Raw genomic sequence first — 24131 nt, 5'->3', positions numbered from 1 at the left:
CCCTCCCCTGTGCTTGTGCTTCTTTCTCTCTGTCTCAAATAAATAAATAAAATCTTAAAAAAAAAAAAATAGGTGTCAAAAAGAATCCACTTGCCCTGCAGTTTTAAAAAAAAGAACCTGTAGAAGGCCATTTACGCTACCTATGATTATGAAGTGTCACAAAATATAAGTAAATCTATCACATAAAAGAGCAGTAACAATAACAAAACAAACAGCTAAAAAAGGGATACAGAAACTTCCTTAGAAGCACTGAGTTATTAAAAAATTCAATTCAGTTACATCAGTAAAATGAAAACAGTAAACAGATACCTAAAAGATAGGATATTATATAGAGGTAAATGACAGAATTAAATAAATAAACTAAATGCAGAACAATATTGGATTTATTAAATAAATTAGAAACTGAGGGAAGCAAAATAAATACAGTTGAAAACTAAATTGCTGTTATGGGAAAAAGGCTTCAGAAGTTGTAGTGAACATAGAAGAAAAGTCAAAGACATTAAATCAATACAAAGAAACTTATTTATATAAAGACACAGATGATGTAACATAAAATAATTGGTATCCCTTAAGTAAACAATACAAATAATATTCATAAGGGATACAATAGGAAAAAAATAAATTATATAGGAAATAAATTCACAGAAAAATTAGATGGAATAATACAAATAAAAAGCTATCAGAGTATACTATTTGGAAGAAAAGATGACACCAAAAGTAAAAATTGAGATTCATGGTGAATACACCAATACCTCTGAATTTCAAAGGTAATTTCTCATTCCATGAGTAGTAAGAAAAGTTACCTGTAAGAGTAAAATCACTTGCCTTATATTTTTCCACAGAAATGCTATTCATCAGAGGATAAGTAAAGCAGCCATTGTCAAGTCCTGAAGGAAAGTTAAGTATGATCTAAGAATGAGACTCATCTTAATAGTCATAAAAGAATTAAAGCAGCTGGCTGATTCTATGGTATAAAAGACTCAGGAAATAGAAAATGAGTACTTCTGAAGACATAACATTGGTAATTAAATTAAACAATGTAAAAGATAACATGACAACAAGGATGATCTCAGTGATTTATTGGTGATGACCATTGAATACATTTAGTCAGAACCAAGAATAAACCCTGGAGGGAATGTCACTGGAAAGCCAACAAAAACAGTGTAGGCAACAAAATTCTCAGTTGAGAAGATGTTGAAGAAATATAGTAAAATGGGATGCCTGGGTAACTCAGTTGGTTAAATATCCAATTCAAACACACACATATATATAAATTAATATATAAAAAGAGCTGTATATTTAAATGTTCTTTCTAAATAGTATAATCATCAACCTTGATTTTAAGTTTTGTTTTTTCTGTTTTTCTAAAGTCACTAAATAATACTTTTAGTTGAAACAGTTTAAATATAATGTAAAGGTTATGGTAAAAATATCAAATAAAATATAAATAAAATCTTAAATAAAAGTTAATTAAATCATAGAACATTAATCATTTTTTCCTGACTTAAAGGACCATAGAAATGCTGTACGGCTGTATATTTTATGATACAACATATGAATATTCTAGGCTGATAGAAACACTTTTGCCATGGTATTAATCGTTACATAATGAAAGTCAAGGGCATTGCATTGTGCTGGTACTAGCAATAGAAATGTCTCATTAATGTGTACCAGTGCTCTACACAAAAAACATCTCTTTGTCTGGTAAAGCTTCTTGGGGGCTGTTTGAAGCCTCAGTGGACAGGAACTACATTTGTTATTCAATCATAGTTCTGTAGTATTAAAGTAAGATCTGGTCTCTTAATACCTTCATTGTCTTTGATAAGCTAATGTACACAGGAAATTGTTCACTTTAGGGAAAGGATTAACTAATTTGAGCCACAAAATTCAATTTAATAAGGCAAAGGTCCTTTGTAAACCTTATTCTGATCATCTGATTGAAAAAACCTGAGTCAGGTACCAACTAATCAAGACTAATCAAGAAACAGTTTTTATTATTATTACTTTTTAAAATAATAAATAGTTTTGGTGAGATATGCTATACATTATTTTCTTTTTGCATTTAACTACAGATATTCAAAGTTGCTTACCTAAGCTTTTGTTTATTCATGACACTAATGGATATGACACTCCATTTCTCTTGAATATTTATACTTCCTTTTGATTTTTTAAACCAAGCCAAAAAAATCTACAAATAAAGCAAAAGATGTTCCATAATTGTTACCACCTAAAAATGTCTTGTAAGCTCATATATACCAAGAATAATTTAATTTCCTTTCATTTTCAAAATCTCTCCCTTCTGCTAGTATCACAATATTCAAGGCAGTTGTGTGCCAACTTTTCCCCAGAACACCTGGTCAATCCTTCACTGCCAGATGGACCTGCTGATGTAGAACAAAACAGGGAATGGTTGTAATAAATATGTCTGTGGGGGATATTGTTGGTAACATTATTGGTTGAGACTGCCTTGACTGAAAATTGTAGCAATCCATAGCCTCCATTTATCTGTCTACAACTAGCAAATTATTCAGAGGTGTCAGAGACAGGATGATATAATGAAAGAGCACTGATCTGTAAATTGGTAGATTGTACAATCTGTGCTACTCACTTTACTTTTTGAGGCATACTATCCTATCTCTAAAATGAGTGAATTAAACACTGAGAAAATTGAGTGAGATGTTTCTTGTACTTTATTCAGGTTTGCAGTTCAAAGTCACAATGTGAACACTTAAATTGTGGCATCAGAAAAATAATAGACTTTTAATCACATATTTTTAAGTAAAAGTGTACTTTTTCACATCATTTGGATTTTTAATTTTTTAAATACTCCTGTTTTAACAAACTTATATTAATAAACTCTGATGAATAGCCACTGATTTTTTTTCCCATTTTATTGCTCTTAAACATCAACTCATACCATATGCCAGATACCATGGCATGAGTCGAGATCCTATTAAGTGCCACTAACTGGGACTGCTAAATGTAGGGTGAAAGAAATAGCAGAGGGACACCTGTACAATGGGTGAAGAAGAGAAGAAAGATAAATGGTTGGATGTGGAAGCAACTGGAAGCCTTCTAACAAGTTAAGCTGAGCAGGCTCTCACTTGGCAAAAGGGGAGGAGTAACATGAGAATGTAATGGAAAAGATGTTTCAAATGCCAGTAAATAGATACAGACAAGAATTATATTTCAAGAGCTTTTGTCAAATTCACCACAAAGTTAATAGCAGAAAGAGGAAATGCCACATAAAAAATTAAGTGCACAGTAGCACAAACAAATTTTAAGAATAAAGCTAATACTTTATCAGTGAGTATTAATAGATTTCCAATTTCAGCTCCAATAGCTAAAGAGCTTGTAAGTCATTACTACCATCATAATAAGAAATGGTTGTACAAACTGAAAATCAATGATGTTTCTTGCACCTGTAAGAAAACCAACATTGCAAAGCAAACTGCTACCTCAAAATCTAGAGACATAAGCACATACAGAGAATCAGAGGTGATGTCTCTTGGCTTTCCAGGAGAAGCAGGAGACATAAACTGGTAAGAACATCAACATAGTAATATTAACAAATTGCTAGAAGCTGACTGTGAGTTAGTTTGAGAATAATAAACCACCAGAGGGTGGGGAAGGCTTTTGCAGTCTTGCGTGTGGGGTGGTGCACATTTTTATGGGTTTTCTTTCTAGGCACCCAATAAAGATCTAAGAAAGATCTCCTAGTGGTTCTGGCAGGGGTTAGAAAAGACAAATAGTTCTGAAATACACCCAGAGCTTTCTCCATAGCAAAGGACTCCAAGGAAAATACTTAAGAGTCTATCCTATCATGGAAAATGTCATTTACCCCACTCCGAAACCCTCTAGACTTGCTGTCTCATCTAAGAGTGGAAGAAAAGCTAAGAAGCACTTGTGAAAGTCACAGCACAGTGAAATAGACCCATTAAAATAATGAGATGCAATCATAATATTATAGAGTGCTTTCTCTGCCTTACTATTTATCTTTACATCAACAGAGTTCCAGTAGATTATAGCTAAACTAGCCACAAGACACAGAATCCCTAAGAACAGTACTTAGGGGAGCCCCAAATAAAAGGGGAGACAAAAATAAGGTCACTAGAGAAATCTGGAATCTGAAGACCCGAATCAGAGAATTTAAAACAACTATTATTAATATGAAAAAGGCACTAATGAAAAAGTAGACAACATGTAAGAGCAGATGGGTAATGCAAACAGAGAGGTGAAAATTCTAAGAATCAAAAGTAAATAATAAAAATTAAAATAAAGCATAGCAGAAAGAAAAAAAATGCCCTCAATAGTCTCATCAGTAGACAGGATATGGTCAAGGGAAGAATCAGTGAGCTTGAAGACAGGTCAGTTGAAACTTCCCAAGCTGAAAATAAAAGAAAAAAAAGGAAAAATACTATCCAAAAACTGATGGAGATTTTTTAAAGGTGTAATATATATATATATATATATATATATATATATGATATCAGAAGGAGAAAAAAAGATTGAAGTAAAAATATTTGAAATAATAATGGTCAAGGATTTTCCAAAATTAATGACAGAAACTGTACCATGGATCTAGGAAGCTCAGATAACACCAATGAATATAAATACCAAGAAAATTATATGTAGGTATATCATATTTAAACTGTAATAAATGAAACACAGAAGAAATCTTGAGAAAAGCCAGAGTAAGAAATTCTTATCTATATAGTAACAAGGGTAAAAATTAGACATACTTCTCAGCAGAAACCACTCAAGCAAGAAACAAATAGAATGAAATGTAAAATTCTATATCAAATAAAATTATCCTTCAAAAGTGAAGAAGAAATAAAGAATGTCACACATGAAAAAAGGAATTCTCTGGCGAGCAGATCTGCTGTGTGAGAAATGCTTAAATAAGTTCTCCAAAGAGAAGGAAAATTTTATAGTGAGAAAATTGGATTTGCATAAAGAAAGAAAAAAAAGACTGGGAAAGGAATAAATAAGTGTAAAACAAAAATCTTATTTTTTATTCTTAATTGATCTAAAAGATCCCGGGGTTTTTAATGTACTAATAGTAGCAATGCTTTTGGATAGGTAAATTAATTATGACAATAATACAAGGGCAGAAAGGAAGAATTGGTGATACTTTATTAGTAGCTACCTACATTATATGTAGCATAATGTTACTTGAAGATGGACTTAAGGTTAGTTAATTGTAAATCTAGGGCAGCCACTATTTGTTTGGAGGAAATATAATTGATGTAGTAAGTGTGGAAAGAAAATACCATTTTTTAAAAACAGGATTGAGCTGTAAATGTCTTCAATGTATTTAGATAGAAGTCCTTTAACAAATACATGACTTATAAATATTTTCTCTCATTCTGTGGTTTGTGTTTTCACTTTCTTTTTTTTTTAAGATTTGTATCTATTTATTCATGAGAGAGAGAGAGAGAGAGGCAGAGGGAGAAGCAGGCTCCATGCAGGGAGCCTGACGTGGGACTTGATCCCGGGTCTTAGGGATTCCATACTGGGCCAAAGGCAGTGCTAAACTGCTGAGCCACTGGGGCTGCCCAGTGTTTCCATTTTCTTAATATCTTTTGAAGCATAAAGGCTTAAGTTTTTATGAATTCCAATTCAACTTTTTATTTATTCTGTCATTTGTGCTTTGGTTATATATATATTATATATATATAAATATATATATAATATATATATTAAAAAACAACTATTTCCTAATCCAACATCACGAAATTTACTCCTATGCTTATTTCTAATTTATTTATAATTTTAATATTATACTTAAGTATATTTCCAACTTGAACTAATTTTTCTCTATGATGTGATATAAGGTCCCGACTTCATTGTTCTGAATATGGAAAAGACTAGCCCATTGGATTGTCTTGATATTCTTGTCAAAATCAATTGACTATAGTGTAAGGGTTTATTTCTAGATTCTTGATTACGTTCCATTGATCTTGATGTGTATATCTAGGGTTATGTAAATATGACAGTGTCTTGATTAGTGTGGCTTTATAGTAATATTCAAAATAGAGAAAAGTATTTGGTCCTCAAATTTTTTTTTTTTTTCTTGAGCGTTTTGTCTATTCTGGGTATCTTTCATTTCCGTATGAAATCTAGAACCAACTTGTCAATGTCTGCCTAAAGATAGCAAGAATTTAGGCAAAGATTGACTCTATGGATCATTTTCACTAGTATTGCCATCCTAAGAATAGTAAGTCTTCCAAACCATTAATATAGGATCCCTTCTCTTTTATCTAGGTGCTCTGTAAATGCCAAAAATGTAGATTCTTATACCTCTTTCGATATTTTTTCTAAATATTTATTCTTTATAATGCTATTATAAATAAATATAATTCTTTAATTTTATTGGAATTTTTGTTTTCAGAAAATGCAATTAATTTGTGTGTATTTTTTTATCCTAAAACCATGCTGAAATCCTTCATTAGTTGTCCTAGTAGTTTTTGTGTTTTTTATACAATTTTGTATTTATACTATCATATCATCTGCTCATAGGGGCAATTTTATCTCTTCTTTCTACTCTGGATGCTTTTTATTTCTTTTTTTCTTATCTAATTTTCCAGGATAGGATCTCTAGGACAATGTCTAATAGAAGCAGTGAGAGCAAGTGTACTTATCTTGGTCCTCAACTTGAGGGGATAACCTTTAGTCTTTCACTGTAAGAATGTTTTTAGTTGTGAAATTTTTAATAGATGTTTTTATTAGGTTTAGAGAGTGCCATTCTGTTCCTATTTTTGGGGTGTTTTTATGATAAGAATATGTTGGGTTTTTTTTTCAAATTTTTTGTGCATCTATTGAGATCATATGTTGTTATTTCTTTTGTCTTGTGGTGTAGTATATTGATTGACTTTAAATGTTAAATTCATCTTGCATTCCTGAGATAAATCCCATTGGGTTGTGATCTAAAATATTTTTATATGATGCCAGTTTTGTCTTGCTAATATTTTATGGAAAATATTAGCATATAACTTCATAAAGGATATTTTCTATAACTCTTCAGGTGATTTCTTTCACTGATTTGGGTCTAACAAATAATAACAGAATAACAATGGCTAATATTATAGAATTATAATATTATAATTATAAAATTATATAATATTATATGTAATATTATAATTCTATAATATATAATATTGATATATAATTTGATATTGTATAAGAATTATATAATAATTATATTGTTACAGAATAAGTTGGGAAGTATTCCCTCCTCTTTTTAATTTTCTTGGAAGATTTTGTGTAGAATTGATATTTATTCTTCTTTATATCTTTGGTAGAAGTAATTACTGAAAACATCTAACAATGAGTTTTTGTGTATGTGTTAAGTTTTAAATTACTAATTAAATTTCTTTGTTTATTATAGGTCTATTCAGATTTCCTTTTCCTTCTTGAGCTGATTTTGGTAGTTTGTGTCTTTCTAGAAATTTGTCCATTATATGTAGATTATCTAATTTGTTGGCACCCGTGTTTTTCATAGTCTGCTGTTATAATTTCTTTGCTTCTTTTAAAAGCATCATGTTTTCTCTTTCATCTCTGATTTTTAGTAATACAAATCTCTCTTTTGTTTTTCTGGGTAGGTAAAGGTTGGCCAACTTTGTGGATCCTTTGAAAGGACCAATTTTAACTTTGGTTGATTTTTTTCTATTGTCTCCTCTTTTCATTATAAAAGATTTTTTTTTTTGTCTTTAGTAATAATGTTTATTCTATTTTGTCTGGTATTAGCATGCAAGTTTATATTGGTTTTTGTACTTTAAATCAATTTGTGTCTTAAATCCTAAATAGGGCTTTTGTAGGCAACATGTAGTTGGACTTTTCTTTTTCATCCACTATTTCAATACCCACCTTTTGATTGGAGTGTTAAATCAATTTACATTATTGTAATTACTGTAATTAGGCCTCGTGTCAAACATTTGGGATTTCTTTTGCACATTATATGTCTTTTTTGTTCCATTTTCTGCATCACTGTTTTCTTTTTGTTTTGTTTTGTTTTGTTTTTTAATTTTTATTTATTTATGATAGTTACAGAGAGAGAGAAAGGCAGAGACACAGGCAGAAGGAGAAGCAGGCTCCATGCACCGGGAGCCCGACGTGGGATTCGATCCCGGGTCTCCAGGATCGCGCCCTGGGCCAAAGGCAGGCGCTAAACCGCTGCGCCACCCAGGGATCCCTACTGTTTTCTTTTTGGGTTAAATATTTTCTTGCATATTATTGTAATTTTCTTGTTTTTTTTTTAATTTACTATATTATTAAATTGAATTTAGTGGTTTCCTTGGAATTCCCTTATATCCTTTCTTTTTCTCCTTTTTTTTTTTTTTCAATTGACACCTTAATTGAAACAATCTTATTTGGATTACTACCAACCTAATTTCAACATCATACAAAAATTTTGCTCCAATACAATTTTATCCCCCTCTCCTTCTGTTCTATTAAAATCATAAAGATTATGTCTTTATACCTTATAAGCTCATCAGCACAGTTCTATAATTATTGTTTCATGCAGTTTTGTTTTGTTTTGTTTTCAGTCAGGTAAGAAAAGAAAAGAGTAACAAAAAGATACATGTATACTATGGTTTATATTCATGTATGTAATGTCCCTTTCTGATGATCTTTATATGTATATGTATTTGAGTTACTATGTAGTGTCATTTCTTTTTAGCTTGAAGGATATTCTTCAATATTTCTTAAAAAGCAAGTCTTCTAGTGACATATTATCCTGGTTTTTGGTAGTCAGGGGCTATCTTCATTTCTTTTTCATTTTTAAAGAATTTGCTTTGCTAGATATAGAATTCTTGTTGAATTCTCTTTCTTTCAGCACTTTAACTGTATCATTCCACTGGCATCTTGTTTTTGTAGTTTCTGATTAGAAGTCAATTGTTAATCTTCTTGATGATCTCTTTTTAAAAAATATTTTATTTATTTGAGAAAGAGAGAAAGGGAGAGCACATCAGGGGAGGGGAGGGGCAGAAGGAGAGGAAGATGTAGACTTCTGCTAAGCAGGAAGATTGATGTGGGGCTCCATCCCAAGACCCTGGGATCACGACCTGAGCTGAAGGCATATGGGTGGTACTCTGATGATCCCTTTTATATGATAGTGTCTCAGGTTTTTAAATTTCTCTTTCTTGGCTTTTGATAGTTTGACTACAATGTGTCTAGGTTATGGATTTCTTTGAGTTTATCTTTCAGTTTGTTGAATTGTGGGATGAATGGATCCATTTTTCATCAACTTTGGAAGGTTATCTTTGCTGTTTTTACAAATATTTTTTTCTGCTCCTTTTCTTTTGGGAGTGTTATGCATATGTTGGTATGCTTGATATTGTTCCGAAATCTCTGAGGTCATTTTATTTCATTTTTTTTCCTTTTTGTTCCTCAGGCTGTATAATCACAGTTAACTTATATCAGGTCTCCTGTCCTTTTTTTCTGCCAGCAGAAATCTGCCATTGAGTAACTTTTTCGAATTTTTCATTTCAGTTACTGTACTTTCTCAATTCCAGAATTTTTATTTGGCTCTGGTTCTTTTTTGAAAAAAATATTTTGATCTCTTTATTGATATTCTGATTTTGAGAAATCCTTTTTATACTTCTGTTATAATTTTGACATGATATTGTTTAGGTTTTGAACATATTTCTAGTAACTGATTGAAAGTTGGAGTCCAATATGTCCAATGTCAGAGCTTCCCTAGCAAAAGTATTTATTAACCTCTTTCTTTTTTTAACTTTTATATTGATGAACCCATACCTTTCTGGTTCTTCAGTGTCATAATTCTTTGTTGAATACTAGACTTAAATAATATAATGTGATGAGTCTTGTATGCAAATCTGCCATCTCCCACCCCCAGCCAGTATCTATGGCTAGTATTTGTTGCTGCTTTTGCTGGTGGCTTCTTTAATGACTTTCTTAGAAAATTTTCTGAAATCAATGTTCTTTGTCCAGTGCTATTTTCTTGGCTTAGCTAAAGATTTCTTAACAGTTCTGAATCCCTAAGCCTCCCACACTTTACTAAGGAGCTCTGTGTTTAATCAGGGCTTGTGTTTAATCCTCTGGCTGTTCACAACAGAGACTTAGATGGAAGTTTCTCTTTGTCCAGAGTCCTAATATTGGCCTGAACAATAGGTAAAAACTGAGGTGAGGTGAGACAATAAGGTCTTGGTAGAACTTCTCTGGGCATGCTAAAAGTACTGTATATGTACCTGTCTTTCCCTAGATCACTAGGAATATATCCTGACTTATAAGCCCCTATTTTCATCTCACCACTCTGATTTTTCTGTAAGCTTTTGATTAGATTTTTATTGCCCCAAATGACATCACTGCCTCAGGCAGCTATGATGTTAAACAATTGCAACAGATTTTTTTTTTCTTTTGAAAAATGCCACAAGGAAAAGTTTGTTCTGAACAAGCATAAAGTTAGTTCAAATAAAGACAAAGCTTTGCGAATGGAAATTTCAGGGTTCTGCCATTATATGCTAGATAGGTCATGTAGTAATAATTCTCTGGGAATAGGACTTTTGGGGGCATTCCATTATCATTCTGTGCCCCCCTTTCAGTGGCTACAATTTTGCTAATATTCACAATGGTGTTGTGTAGATATCAGTTTTCAAGGCCATAAACAAGTTGAGGAGAAAATATTTAAGATATTATTCATTTATTGAAAAAGAGAGAGAGAGCACAAGCTAAGGATGGGGCAGGGAGTTGGGGAGGAGAGAATATTTAAGCATACTTCCCACTGAGTGCAGAGCTGGATTTGGGGATTGATCCCAAGACCCATGAGATCATGACTAAGAGTCAGATGCTCAACTGACTGAGCCATCCAGGTGCCAAAAGGAGAAAAATATTTAAATACAGAAAACAGAAATTCCCCCAAATCATTATTCTTACAAAGATTTAAACACTTTTCTTGCATAAACAGGATAGCTTTTGGTAAGAAAGCTTTTAGTTTTTGAAATCAAGTACTCTGAAAGAATGATTTTTAAAAGTTTTGCCAGGGTTCTCATTGCTTTTATGGAGAAATGGACTTTTAGATGCTTTTTTTTTTTTTTTTTTTTTTTTCCTGCCATCCTGGAAATTCTACAATACAATAACAGGTTAATAACCATTCTGAGAAATTGGTTCAGAGACATTCTTGCCTACTCAAGTCTGGCACTGAAAGTAGTAAGGTGCTTTTGTTTAAAAATTTTTTGAGTTATACAAAAACCAAACATTTTTTTTTCCCCGTTTGAGCTCTAGAAATGGGTTTTGTTAAGCATTACCTCATGACGCTTGGGTGGTTCAGTGGTTGATCATCTTCTTTTGGCTCAGGACATGATCCCAGGATCGATTCCTGCATCTGGTTCCTTACAGGGAGCCTGCTTCTCCCTCTGTCTGTGTCTCAGCCTGTGTCTCTCATGAATAAATAAATAAATATTTTTAAAAAATAAAGCATTATCTCTATGATCTCCTTTTTGGTTCTCTATTGACAAATGGCCAGATACCCATTGACATAGAATATCTTATTCTGTTCGATGCTAATCTTTAGATTAATATTGTGTCTTCTTCCTTCATCCATTTCTGTAAGAAGAAACTGAATTATGTTGAATCTGGATGTCTTGAAAATGATTTAATGTTGAAATTATCTCAAAAGTAATTAGCAATTTTAGAAGATGCTAGTCATGGGCAGATAAAAAAATAGCCATTTTATTGAATTTCGCAGCCTTGACCTTTGAATCATAAACACACTGGGAAGAGAAAACCTCTCATTTATCTCTTCCTAGTGGTACTCTGCAAGAACAACTTCTAAAGAATTCTCAGGCTTTGTTTAATCATTTATTATTTTATTTATTTCACTTGTTGTTTAAAAAGATAAGTATCTTTTCTTCTCAAGGACAGAACTAGGTACCATTTTGCATTGCTAATATCTTTCCGAACATAGTAGTAAAATATAATGCACAAGTACACATATTCACTGATGATTTAATTTCACAGAACAAATACTCTTACAAATATGAAGATTCTTATGGACATTTTAAATTCTAAGGAAAAATTGCAAGCAAAATTACCCATGTTTCCAACTCTATCAATAAATGTTAAAATTTTAAAAGGAGGGATGCTTGGGTGGCTCAGTCAGTGATTGAGTGTCTGCCTTCAGCCCAGGGTGAGATCCCAGGGATCCTGGGATCGAGTCCCACTTCAGGCTCCCTGCATGGAGCCTGCTTCTCCTTCTGCCTCTCTCTCTCTCTCTCTCTCTCTGTCTCTCAAGAACAAATGGATAAAATCTTAAAAAAATAATAATAATAAAATAAAATTTTAAAAGGATCAGGTTGCTCCCAGTTGTCTGATCTTCATAGTTAACTAGAACATGTTCCTACAAAGAAATAAAGGACAAATATTTGTTTGTTTGCAAAGCAGTTAGGAAAAGATAAATGAAAGATAAACTAAACACAAATATCACTCATCTCATTTTTTCCAAAAAATTCTTGATTTTTCACATAGCGCAAAATGAACACACACCCAGAAATAGAAACAATTTTGTAAAGCATTAATAACATAACCAATGAAATATCACAAATGGCTAAAGTTCTGCTTAGTTTCCCAAGGCTTAATAACCAAATATCTGATATCAATAATCAAATACTTGGTATGTAAACTTTCTTTTTTAGAATGTAAATCACTTTCCTATTCACTACATTTTTTTAACTTTCATAGTCTGGATGAACTGTGTCATGTTGGCGAAGGAGACAAATATATGTATTTAAATAAATACATATATTTAACTAAATGCATATATAAATATATATATACTTATATAAACACACACATATATTTAACTAAATACCTTGTCATTGAGAAGAAAATAAACTAAAATATATCTTCCAATTTTAAAGGCCAATATTTTTTCCATTCTACTGTTTTACATTTCTTTCATTTATTTATTTCTTTAAAATATTTTTAAAGAGTTTATTTATTTACTTGACAGAGAGAGAGAGAGAGAGAGAGCACAAGCAGGGGGAGTAGCAGGCAGAGAAAGAGGGAGAAGCAGGAAGCTCAGCAGAGAGCTTGACATGGAGCTGAATCTCAGGACCCCAGGATCATGACCTGAGCTGAAGGCAGATGCCTAACCAACTGAGCCACCCAGGTACCCCTACATTTCTTTCGTTTAAATTTCAATAATATGAAGGCCAAAAAAAGACTATTACTTGAAATTTAGGCAAAACTTGCATGAGAAATTAAAATTTATGAGACACACTTCCTTCCATATATTTCCAAAATATAATAAATGCATTTAGGAGAAAAAAGGATGTTTTTCAAGAAATAAAATCTCCAAAAGTCATAACTTAATAGAAATATTTTGAATAAAATTTCTGAGCTTTATTTTTACTGATTTTTCTGTTATGAAGCTTAATGTTAAAAGCCGATACTGATTATGAGTGCATCTGAAGAAGAGCTCAAGTTACATTTAATAAGCTAAATGATAGTGTTATTTTTCCTAAAAAGAGAAGCTGTCTTCATAATAATGCAACATTTTTATTAGCATCATCAAGATTATATCAACAAAGCCTTGAATAAAAGGCCTTGCATTATTATGCATTGTTATTTTCTAATGTCATCTGCACAGAATAAATGGTGTTATATGTTATTGTGACAATTTCTGGTTAAAGCAAACAAAATATGTAATTTCAATTAATATGGCTCTCAACAATGTGTTAAATTCCCATTTTGTGGACATCACTGCTAGATGTGAGAGATACTAAAGAGAAGAAGCTTCAATTTCTGCCGAACTTCAGAGCTTTAATTCGGGTGTGAAAGATGGCCTAGAAACATTGCTGTAAGAGACAAAGCAAGGGAAGGATAGATATTTAAGGTCTAAGTGTCTTGAAAATTCAGAGAAGGAAGAAATTCCAATCAGTTAGCAAATTTGTCTCACCCTGAGGGTGTTCTGATGTAAACAGTAGGCTTTAGTAGCTCACCAAGTGTACACCAGCAAAAATTAGCTACCTATAACCAAAGCACAGTGTCCTGGGCCCTCTTCTGTTATGAATTATTTAATGCACAAGCTCCAGCTAATGATCAAAGTCACAACAGAACAGTAGTATTAATGTAGTTACTTTCTAAGTGGCTCCTGTTTTGCCCTAGGCGGTGGAGCAGTATTACACCGTATTATATATACTCTTCTACCTTTTCCCCTTATGAGTGTACTCAGCTGTTGCTGGCTTTTGAAACTGATTTATTATTTTTATTAAAAAATTGAAAGAACTAATATGGAAGAAACTTCTTCTAATAGAGAAACCATAGTCTGTTGAATTAATCAAGACTGTTGAATCCTAATTCTAAAAAAGTTGAGCTAATAACATTCACTTATCTCATTCAACCTTGATTTCATCATGTCCAAAATGGAAATAATATCTATGTGATTATTACTGGTGCCTGTTTGTATGAAATGAGAAAAGAATAAATTAAGTGTCTGGTAAGTAATACTTGCCTCTCAGTATATACTTACCTCATTTGCTCCTTACTTCTAGTGAAATTCTCAGCTGATGTCTAGATACTTTTCCTCTTATAGGATGGAGTATAAAAGAGCACATTATTGGACCATGGCTCTGTTTTCTCCTAGGTCAACATTACTGACATTTCTGCCTTTATCTCCTCCCTGCCCTAGAACTGTGTTATCGAGTTGTTTTGGTGAAAAGAATATATATGCCAATATCATTAGTGTGTTTAAAATAAAGCAAAACAAAACAAATAAAACCTTGAAGGATGATTAATTAACAAAATTTAAAGCATAGCTCTTAAATTGTATTTCATGACTACACTTTTAAACTATTGATTTAAAAAAACTATCAGATTTATTTATTCTATTAAAATAAATCATTTTGGTGAAAAACTTTGGCCAAATTAAAGTTTTATTTTCATTTTATTTATTTATATAAGGTCTATGGTATTAATAATACATACAATTAATGCAATCCAATGATATCTTTATTTGAAATGTTATAATTTTACTTATAATATTGTATGAAATAATTAAAAGTTATAATGATCTTTATTATTACATTATTTTCAATTTTTGAATTTAGTAATTATTCTTAATAGGATTTATTTATCTTTTCATTTAATTGTTTTTTTTCATTTTTATTACTATCATTCATTTATGTTAATTAAATTTAATTGTATATTTTTTTCATTTGTATGTTAAATACCAATGTTTGGGAAATCAGCAATGTTTGGGAAATCTACTTTTCTTACAAATGGCAAAATATTAAGTTTCTAAATGTCTAATCATTTGATTTAAAAAAGCTTTGAAATATAATTTCATGTTTCAAGTATATTTCAAAACTTTAGAAACTGTCATTAACGTCAGTGGTTGACATATTAGAGTTTAGAGTTTATTACTTCAATTACTGCTTGAGAATACCTATTTTAAAAAGGACTTATTTTGTGGTTGAAAAACACAATAAAGTATTGTTCTGTGATTGAATAACTAAATGGGCACTTGTCACCATAGAAACAGAAAGTTGAAAACAAGGAATTGCTAAAGAAATTTAAAAAGCTTTATAAAGAATTTGATTGATTAGTTTACTAATTTAAAGGAAACAAAATTGTGAATTTTCATAAGAATTATAGTGTTTTTTTAATCTAAATCTACTATATGTGTTAATACTATAAACTTACCTAATTTTTATTACTTGAAATATTTAAGTTTTTTTCCTCATGTTTCTTTCTCAATCAAAATATTTCAGTTAAAAGATAATATAAATCTAGTACAATTATTTAGTACCTTACCGTTGCATAATAAATTAATGATATTGTGATAAAACTATTATTATTTTCATTTTATTCATGACAAACCAGAGGCTCAAAGAAGCTAAATGATATAACCAGGATTATTCGGCTACTAAGTGGACAAGCAACAAATTGAACTTGAGTCTATGTATTCTTGCTAGTTAGATCTCATTGGAAGGAGGCTCTGAAATGGAGATTACTTAGCAGAAATTGTATTAGGGTTTAATCTTGCAATCATGTCCTGTTGGGGAAGAGGATAAAGTAAGGTGGGCATATAGAGAGGCTTGGTTCAACAAAGGTGTGGCGCCAATCACACAGGAAGTTCTGAAGTAAGTTCAGCCTTTCAGAATTGTTCTGAGTTAGAGAACATGAGGTCTTCTAAAAGTCATATTTCTTAGTTTGTGGGAAGTGTGAGACAGAATAAAAATTATCTCTTACTTTAGTGCAGAGCTTCTCAACTTTGGCATTATTGACTTCAGGCAAGTTAACTTTTGTTTTAGAGATCTGCCCTATATATTGGTAGGTGCTTAGAAGCTTCCCTGGATTGTACCTATTAGATTCTAATATTTTACTTCCCCATTTATAGCATCTAAAAATGTTTCCAGATATCACCAAATGTCTGCTGAGGAACAAAAATCTCCCTTTCTCCCAGTTGAGAAATGTAGCTTCACAGGGCATGTGCTAACATAGTCTAGCTCATTAGCCTTTCGAAAATTTCATTGATATTGCAGTCCCTGAGGCTTCATAGGATTTATCCCTCACTCCCTGGAACAGTGAATGCATTAACCTTCAAGAACAGTGAATTCTGACTGCCTTTCTGATGTGAGTGCAAAGAATGCTTTTGTTAGACAAACATTCCCCAGTGTAAGAGTCTTACCCCACTGACTAAGGAGCTACAGGGCATTATACAAATCCCCAAGTATACCCATTACAATTATACACTTAGTGACAAAAAAAAAAAAAAAAATCACCATGTGAGTCCATCAAACAAGTAGATCTATGGTAATGCAGACCTAGGTGAGGAGTCCATTTATTACTTGGCCACCATTCTAATGAAGGATCCACGTTAATGCTTTTCATGCAAGGCATAAAGGTTAGCTTGGATCCTATGTTCAATGGTCCCCAGATTTGAAGACATTTTTTTTTCCCTCACTATGAAATTAGCTAAATAAATGGTTATAGATTCCCTGAGGGAAGGACTGGGGAGTTATTATCTTGTATAATAGCCATGGTGTTGTAGGCTCCTTCCTTCTGGAGACCTAGCCTCTTCTCTCTCAGTGGGATCTAGATTGGAAAGCTGGCTCAGATCTGAAAGTAGTATTATGAATATTACCCTGGCTCTTCTCACATTCCTCATTACTATATTCAATTTCTTTTGTTTGTAGAGAATAAACAGTATCAGTACTGGCTGCCCATCCATCTTACCCTTAAGGAATCTTTGTTCTAGGCATTCCCAAAGCTGTCTGGGTTAGGCTCCCTGGCTGTCACTCTGACCTTGACTCACATTATAGTAATTGTTACCACCTTGCTTTAAACAGTAAGGTACTGCCAGCTGGCCTCTACAGTTTTGGCATCCTATCATTGTCCCAGTTAGAATCTATGAGTTTAGAATTACAACAGCATTTTCTAAAGTCAGTTCTGGTCTACAGAGGAGAGCTAACACTGAGTTTCTTAGGGATATTTATGCTACTGCTTTGAGCACATTGCTTATTATTTTGGTAAATTCAGGCTATCTAAGGGAGCATAATCATTTGCTGGGTTTTCTGGTCCTACATTGTAGATTTACTCGCCCATTTCTCTAAACCTTTTAATTTCTTCTAGTGTCATCTGAGGTGGAAATTTTGCCAATTCTTTTGGTACGTTCTCACTCTTTCCAAAGCTTTAAAAGCCAGACTAGTCACTTGTAGGTACCACATCCTGGCTACATACCATAATGTCCCATCACATATGTACACGATGATTTCCTACCAGAATATACTGGCTAGGTTCTGACACTCCTTTGTGGTGCCTGGTCTTCCTTAGCAGTGCGGCTTCCCTTGACAAGTTATGTTGTGAATCAACCCTAGTTTTTGGCCTAGTGGATAGGGAAGAAGATAATGGCGGATCCTGAGAGGTGTACATTATCTTGTCATTTACACTTTTTTTTTTTTTTTTTTTTTTAAGTAGGGAAGAGTTCTGGCTGCTAACAGAATTTGGCTATTTCTGAAGGTACAGGAGAATCTGGGATGTCAAGATTTTCTTTTTCCCTTCTTTTAAAAGATTTTATTCATTTATTCATGAGAGACACAGAAAGAGAGAGTCAGGCTCCATGCAGGGAGCCCAATGTGGGACTCCGTCCCAGAACTCCAAGATCACACCCTGACCCAAAGACAGACACTCAACTGCTGAGCCACCCAGGCATCCCAAATGTCAAGATTTTCAAATGTATGACTAGGGCACTAATCTTGGAATAGCAGATACCCCATATTGAGAAATAAACCTTTTCTCTAGCTCTCTTGTTATGTAAGTCCTGAGCCTGTTCCTCAGCTTTATTTGCCCTCTGCATGAAGTGGGAGTCTCTTTGTGTACTGCCAAAAAAGCCTCCTAATTGTCTCACCTAGTCTTCAGATGATAATTAGCCACTGTCATGCTTTCACTAACTTTTCCCAAAATATCAATTGCCTTGCAACAGCTACTCAATTCTATTATCCTTATAATTATGACTCCTTACATATATAATAAAGGCATGATAATCTAAAGCATGTATACCATGCAAGACCTTCACCTGTGTAAATTTAAACAAATGCACTGTTTGTGGGCTTCCTATTGTTATCTGGCCAATGAGTAACCAGCTGGAAAATTCCAATTTATGTATTACTTCTTTTCTCCCACTTCTTCTACCAAGTGGTACAAGAGTTTACCAGGAAGCAAACACTAAGAAGATTAACACTAGGAATGCTCACCTGTGGAATAAGAAAAAGGAGTAATATTAGGCCAACAGGATAATTTGAAATGTGTTGCAACATCAGAAAGGTGTCAGCCAAACTGAAATAGCCCTTCAGCGACGTTCTGAAACGAGGCAACGATGCAATCACTTGCATTAAGTAATATTTAAACACACGCTATCCTTGGTAAAGAAGCAAGATGCAGCCAAAGTATCTCCTTATGGCCAAGGCAATCTTCTTAGAGGGCTGCCAGCTGAGGGTTATCAACCAGATATATTCTGGAAACTAAAAAAAAAATAAATTATTCACACTTGAAAGGATATATGTATATCCAGTACATCACAAAATCCGCTACATCGTGCTCCCAACTATTCAATTCCTGTAGTGCCACACAGTCAACTAGACTATCAGTTTCATCACATATGACTGCTGCAATTGTTAAGAATAGATTTTCTATTTGCAGGAGAGTTATCCTTTCATTATTGGTCATCTACAGCCCAATCCATCTACCAAATTAGTGTGAAAAATAAAAGAGATTTTTTAAAGTTTAGCAGCATAAAACGGTTTTCAAGCCTAAATCTACAGAACATCTTCCAGATGAATTTGTCTAAAAACATATAAATACTTTTATTCTTTTAAAATTTTATTTTAAAGTTATAATTTCAATTTTATTACAGATTGAATTGCATAATGTGGAAAAGATCCACCAAATTCTTTTTTCCTCTGACATCATTGTTAAACTATGTTTTACAGATTGACCTACAGTTGGATTGGCCATGTGAGGGAGTTCTGGAATGTGTTCCTAACTGATGTATACTACTTCTAGACATGACTCATAATAAAAAGCCATGCACATTATTTCTCCATGGTTTTTCTTCCTGCATTGAAAATGATGTAGTACAAGATAGACACAGTTTGGGTTTTTAAAATACTTTGTGTAATAAAGCTCTTCTCAGATCAAGAGGAGCTGTTTTGGACTTTTCATGAGTAGGATATCAACCTCTATTTTCTTAAAACACTAAACTTTTATCTGTTAAGCTACTAGTGTAATCTTGATTGACACAAATAACATTTAAAATTTGTTTTATGTCAGCCAAGTATTTTTAACTTTCTATTATTCTTCTTAAATATATTTAAATTTTTATAATGTGATATTTAGCTTCTACTTTGAATTTCATTTATTAATATTCTTTTAAGAAAAACAACACCAAAATCTTATATTCATTTTACTTAATATTAGCTATACATTTTTTTTTTTTACTTCTGTGTTTTTTAAGTAGGTTCTATGTCACATAGGGCTTGAACTCATGACATTGAGATCGAGAGTTGTATGCTCTACATACTGAACCAGCCAGACACTCCCAATTTTACTTTTTAAAAAGTATTTTATTCTTCCTATTTTATTTATGAAACATATTTTCATCATATCATTTTATTGGCTAATTAATTACATACTTTCTATTAATAAATTTCTTTAAGCAATCTTCAGTTTTGTAATGAATCATGATGAGTGTTTCTTTGAAAGTTAATTTCTTTGAAAGCTAATTAATGTACAGGAGAGAGGAGGATTAATTACATATTTTGGGGAAGCTGGGGTGGCTCAGCAGTTTAGGGCCACCTTCAGCCCAGGGCCTGATCCTGAAGACCTGGGATTGAGTCCCACGTCGGGCTCCCTGCATGGAGCCTGCTTCTCCCTCTGCCTGTGTCTCTCTCTCTCTCTCTGTCTCTCTCTCCGTCTCTCTCTCTGTGTGTGTCTCTCATGAATGAATAAATAAAATCTTTTAAAAAATTACACGTTTTGTTTTACTTGAAAATGATTTTTGTGTGGTCATTTTCCCTAAAATATCATAAAGCATTAAGTTCCCTATTTCAGTACCCTTTATCCATTAAGGGTCTCTCTAAGTCAATAAACAGCATTTCAGATCCTGATCTCTCCCATTTTTCTATCTCCCACTCCAGGGAGGACATGGGATGCTTCCAATACAGCTCATATTAAGCTATGTGGGCTGTTTGCAAGATTAAATCTATGTTTGTATTTTAGGGAACTAACATTTGAGATACTCTTTGAAGAGGGAAAAATAAACCAGATAGATAAATAAGTTAGTGTGTTTATGGCAGTGAGAGTGCCATGAGATAAGTCAATGGTATCCATCCCTCCAAAAGCATAGAGTTGAGATGTTACACAATTTGTTTAGAGAATTAAGAATAGAATATGGTGGTCAGGATGGACAGCATGCTAGAGTAAGAGATGGGTGAGGGAATTTGTGAGAGACTCTCACTTTCCACCGTTAAAATTTGGATGTTATATATCAATTTAAATGATTTGTTTCAGTAGTTCTCTCTTCCTCTTGCCCTCTCTCTTGTCTTTCCTTTCTAATAAGAAAAAATCGATGAAATCATATTCATATTATTGAATATAATAGATGAATTGGTGGTGGTACTAAAGAAATTCTGTTTATTTAACCCTGATAAAAGATCTGAATGATTTAATAAGGGTAAAAATAAACAAGAATACTTTGAATTAACTTAAAAATACTTTCGCATGGTGAATTTCTTTTTATCCTTAAATTTTTCAGTGTTTTCCTATAGTCATCAGTAAAAGAAAATCTATATATTTTTCAAAGAATATGCTGGAGAAATTATCCATAGCTACGTGGCCTTCTGTTTGTTTAGGATGACCACATAATTTATTGTTCTTTTGCTATTTTGAGAGGAGCTATTTATAATTAAACTAGGACAATAGAGATAAACAACTCTCCTGAGAAAATAGGATACATATGAGAATAGAATGAAAATAAAAAAATGGGATTATGAACACAAAGACACAGATCAATGACTCCTAAAATACTAGTGTCAAAGATTTTTCCCTTTGAAGTTTTATAGGTTTTTAAACTAAAGATAAATACAATAAAGTCCATTATATTTTTCCTTCTTTTCTTACTCCTTCATTCTTTCTTTTCTAATTGCCTTTCCATTTTTTTAAAGATTTTATTTATTCATTCATGAGAGACACAAAGAGAGAGAGAGAGAGAGAAAGAGAGAGAGGCAGAGACACAGGCAGAGGGAGAAGCAGGCTCCATCCAGCAAGCCCGATGCGGGATTCGATCCCTGGTCTCCAGGATCACACCCTGGCCAAAGGCGGTGCCAAACCGCTGAGCCACCTGGACTGCCCCGTCTTCCGTTTTTACTTTCTTTTTCTTCTTTCTTGATTGGTCAGAATGCTTATAGATAGGTTAAGTGCTCAATTTTGAATGTGTATTTTCATTTCCCAGTCTTGTGACAATTAACTCTTTTACTGAGAAATAAATTTTAATATTCTTTTTTATTCTTAACAATACAGTGCTAGTGTATGTGTGATTGTGTTATGCTGTCTCAGTTGTTTTTGAAGAGGTCATAAATTATGCATAATAAAGGTGTTCATATGTATGTTGATTTGTATCAACAAATATATGTTAATTTATACATATGTATAAATTATGTATGTTATTGCATGTATGTTAATTTATACATAATATTAATTATGAGACAGTATATATGCTAAAGCTTGGAAGTTCACATTGCAAGATTTTTCTCACTTTGAAAATGTTCTGGAGTTACTATAACTTCAAATCTCACTATTTTTAAAAATCTGATCTAATCTCAGAGTATTAAAAAAATTTCATAAAGCAAAGTTGTGATATATAGAATGTGCACAAATATGAGGTAGAAGCTTTTGTTAAATCAGTGCTAACATGACCAGAATATTTAGCTAACACATTAAATCATTGGCCCTCTAATAGATCTATATTTAAGCACAATACAGATGGCTATCCATTTACTACCAGATTAAGATATGAAATGAGTGATTTATTCCATCACTGGAAATAACTGAATATTATTTAGATATTTAGATATTACTTACCTTACTTAGAAATAGCATACATCTGTTATTAGGTTGATTTTGTATAAGCTAGATGGAAGAATTATAAAGTCACCTCTCTTTGATAATTTAAATAAGAGCAGTAAAATGCAGGCATTGACTTCCTGAGGTAAATTCTATTAACATGGTACAAACTGGCATCAGGTAACAATAGTCAAAATACAAAGGGATAAAATATCAAGTCACAGAAAGAAGTGGTGTCAAAAGAATTATATAACAAAATTCTAGGGTATTAGTTACTTTAATATCTTTTGACATTTTTCTTGCATAGTTATTCTTTTCATTTTAAAATAAATAATCACAGAGATTTTTATTTTCAAGTAGATGCCTTCTGGAGCTCAGAACCTAGGCAATCACGTTTGCCCATTTATTTTTAAAAGATTAAATCTAATTCTTTATGAAATTTCTATTGGAGATAAATATAAGAAATTTCTAGAGTAATAGAAGAATGAATTGTGTCAGCATGATAACTATTCACAATATATAATTCCCTAGTCTATATATTAAGATAAATCTTAAAGTTCATACTTAATATTCTTACTATTTCAGTTGACATACAAATAATGGACTATTTCTATTTAACATAAATTTTTGTGCACTATTTTCTTTTGCCTTGCACCAAAAAATAAAGCTTGTATTTCATCTTTACTTAAATTGTTACCACATCACTTTGGGTTTAATAGAATTATATAAGAGAATACATCACTTTTAGACTTAATTGTAAGATGAATCCATTGGGTCTCATGATATTTTTATATTCATCTTCATTCAAAATGTTGTGTAGATTCAAGATTGTAGAGAACCTATAAAAATCCAATACTTAACTGGGAAGGCCAGGTGCAAACCCTTGCAAGATATCCAACTATGGTGATAAAATAATCTTTCTGTGCATTCTCCTTTGATATCTATTACATTTAATTTATAAATTTATACCAAGACAATAATACTCTAATTTGTAATTTTCTTGATTAAATGTCTATGATTCTGAGATAATTGAAGAAGCCAGTAAACTAGGCTTAAAAAAAGAAATATCTTCAAGAATGTCATTTTTAAGTAGTATTTGGCATGTCTATAAAAAAATTGTAAAAATGGAATGATAGGTTTTCTTTTTTTAAAAAGATATTTTAAAAATTTTAAATAATCTCTATACCCAACATGAGGCTTGAATTCACAATCTCAAGATCAAGAGTTGCATACTACACCAACTGAGTCAGCCAAGCACCCCTTTAATACAAAATACAAAGAGTCTAAGAGGAGAAAAAGTAACCGGACCTATGTATTATAACAGACCGATGGCAACATAATGTGGGATTCCATGATACGTATTAGTGTCTAATTTCTTGTTACCACAGGGAAATAACAGAAGTAAATAATATGATTACATGATATTCTCATATTTTAAACATCTTGAAAAACATATCCCATAATAGCACTTCTTATCTGAAAGGGGAGAAGACTATTATCACTCAGAAAATGAATGAGTAAACTGAAAATGCAATAGAGTAATGCTT

General features: G+C 32.3%; 2 long non-coding RNA genes across 2 annotated transcripts in view; both read right to left on the bottom strand.

The window, feature by feature from the left end:
* Positions 1 to 805: 805 nt before the first annotated feature.
* On the bottom strand, positions 806 to 11329 carry LOC111093442. Its single transcript, XR_005381960.1, has 3 exons — positions 11271 to 11329; positions 2091 to 2188; positions 806 to 887 (listed from the first exon to the last, which is right to left on the bottom strand). It is a non-coding gene; the product is annotated as an uncharacterized LOC111093442 (long non-coding RNA).
* A 3-nt stretch (positions 11330 to 11332) lies between these two features.
* LOC111093542 overlaps positions 11333 to 24131 on the bottom strand; it is an 18510-nt gene continuing 5711 nt past the window's right edge. Inside the window, exons 3-4 of the long non-coding RNA XR_005381957.1 lie at positions 18720 to 18986; positions 11333 to 11394 (exon numbers count right to left, since the gene is read on the bottom strand). This is a non-coding gene — a long non-coding RNA (uncharacterized LOC111093542). The remainder of the gene's footprint in view (positions 11395 to 18719; positions 18987 to 24131) is intronic.

Source organism: Canis lupus, chromosome 31, assembly GCF_011100685.1.
Source record: "Canis lupus familiaris isolate Mischka breed German Shepherd chromosome 31, alternate assembly UU_Cfam_GSD_1.0, whole genome shotgun sequence".
In the NCBI taxonomy this organism is placed as follows: domain Eukaryota; kingdom Metazoa; phylum Chordata; class Mammalia; order Carnivora; family Canidae; genus Canis; species Canis lupus.
Note: the sequence above shows the minus strand (reverse complement) of the source record. Positions and strands in the feature narration are given on the sequence as shown.